Here is a 2,433-nt window from a genome sequence, read left to right on the forward strand (position 1 = left end):
AGGCACAGGTGGGGTTTGAACCCACGATCTTCGGTTCACGAGACCGACACCTTACCACTTGGCCACCGCGCCTTCAAGCAAACATAGGACTAATGTTGTTCAAATTATTTTTTTTCTGAATCTGGTTTACATCGCCTGGAGGCAGCAACAACAATAAAAGGGATACCTAACAAGGAGATACGCTGTAGCAGTGCGACTCCAACAGATGCTCCTGAAGAGGCTGGAGGTTTAAGCCAGCTCCTCAGAGCGCTCGGCCGCGTTACTCTCAACAGCGGCTCTTCAGCTCTTGTTGTTTGACCTAGTGGTTTTATAACGCGTGGAAACGACCGCAACTTCGTTTTCTCAGATGCTTTCTCTCACGTGGTGAAATCTCGACCTCTTTGGCATCTCTGGCTATAGTTCTTCTGTAGAGCTATAAGCTATTCTGCTTATAGTGCCCTTGAAGTCATTTTATTTTTACAGGAAGACGCATTCCCTAACGATCTCTCCTGTTTTAGAAATGCTTCATAAGGCGTGTTTGATTCAACGGACAAACAGTATACTAATTGTACAATGCAGATCTATGCGGCATTCGTACTGGATTTGACTGGGATTCTGAAATACTTCTTGAAAAGGTATTCAGATTTACTTAAACTTTAATAAAAACACAGACCTGAAACTCCCTAGCTTCCAATCTCTGATGTTGCTGTCCTTAAACTCGGACGTGATGTTCTGCAGACGTGCAGTGTCCCTTTACTCTCGTTGTTTTCAAAACGACCTCCGTTGTCGGGCGCAGTTGAAGTGGAACTGGCCTGACTGCACAGGAAAGTACGGAATGATAAAATGATTCTACGGCTCATAATGTCCCTTTAGACCCCCGTCATGTCTCTGTGAGGAACGGGTAGGTAGAGAGGTTTAACAGATGCTCATGATGTTTCACACGGGGTGTTACCTGTTGTAGTGTTTCAAAAGATGTGTTAGCGGACCACAGATTATCTTGAAAAGATTTGGGTTTGCAATGGCTGGGATTCAAACCCCACTCAATTTTTTGGAAGGCGCCTGTACCACCAACGCACTTCCGAGAAGCACCTGCAAATTATCACAATCCTCTCTCTCACCTACAAAGTTATGGAGACACAGACGTCCAATGAAAACTCAAGGCTCCACTCAAGGCTTTATTCACTCAAGGCTCCACTCTTTTGTTGTGATGTCATTTTAATTAATATTAGCTTTGATAAGGTGTCGTTTTTGCCTCTTAAAGTTAAAGTCTGCTCCTTTCTTCCTGGTACAGAAATAACATGTTCCATCTTTGTTTAAAAACACCACTAAAAGTAAATTATTCAGCTCTACCGCCTGTGTGCATCGACAAGATATCTCAAAAGGACTTATCACATAACAACACGATCCTTCCTGTTACCATTCCTGCGGTTGGGGCGTTGTTTCACCCTTTTACGTTTTTCTACAATATTTGCAGACAGGGCTTTATCACTCGAGTTGTACAGAACAAGTGTGCATCGGTCCATGAAAATCACCAGTACTGCTGTTTTTCTATGCATAGTTTAATTAAGAGCACTTAAAAGATGCAAAAAGCTTTCAATTAAAACAGAATTGAAAGACAGTCGAGTAAGGAGGTAGAAAAAAAGCTCTCTCCCGTCTGGGAATCAACCATCGTCGCACGTGTGACTGGATACAAAAATAACAGATTAATTTTTGCCCAGTCTCTTGAAGCTTCGATGGGATTATTTTTCCTTCCTTCATTCTTTCCTTCATTCACATGAATTTACTCTTCAGTAGAGGAAACGCGAAAGTGGGAAACTGCAGGCATTCTCTGCACATCTCTAAATCTGTTCCATAAACTTTTCCATCGGGGATGTAGCTCAGTGGTAGAGCGCATCGCACGTATGAGATCCCGCGATCAATCCTTGCCTCCTCCAGGTGCTTTATATTACAGTACTCACATCGCAATCTTCTGTTGAGTGAGAACTCTTTGCTCGTGTTCAGAGAGAGCCAGGTTTACACAATTAAATGCAGGCACACTCGACGTGCTAGAGAGTTGCGCTGCTGTTTTAAATGTACCTCATTTAGTACTGTTAAATCCTAAATTAATTGAACTAATAATTTAGTTCAAATTCAGGAAACCCAGAGATTGCTTCACACTTGTTGTGGCTGTTGCAGAAAACACCTATTGAATCTCACCCGGGATTTCTTGAGAGCTCATTCAACGATCGAATCCTCCTTCTGAACTCCGCACTAAACTGAAAGCTTCACGAACTCCTCACTGCGTGTCCTGTACTGTTACAGTACAAGTGCTCTCGTGTAGATGTGAAGCACAGCCATAAACACACTTTGAACTTTTTCCGTTTGTTAAGGAAAATGCAAAAGAGCATGACAAGTATTGATCGTATAAAATATCCATGGCACAACTCGAGAAAGTACTGAAGGACTACACATCGA

General features: G+C 42.6%; 1 non-coding gene across 1 annotated transcript; it reads right to left on the reverse strand.

Annotated features, from left to right (window-relative positions):
• On the reverse strand, positions 1-72 carry trnat-cgu (transfer RNA threonine (anticodon CGU)). The gene has a single exon. It is a non-coding gene; the product is annotated as a tRNA-Thr (tRNA).
• Positions 73-2,433: the final 2,361 nt, after the last annotated feature.

The sequence above is a fragment of the Atractosteus spatula genome, chromosome 10 (genome assembly GCF_055471065.1).
Source record: "Atractosteus spatula isolate fAtrSpa1 chromosome 10, fAtrSpa1.hap1, whole genome shotgun sequence".
In the NCBI taxonomy this organism is placed as follows: domain Eukaryota; kingdom Metazoa; phylum Chordata; class Actinopteri; order Semionotiformes; family Lepisosteidae; genus Atractosteus; species Atractosteus spatula.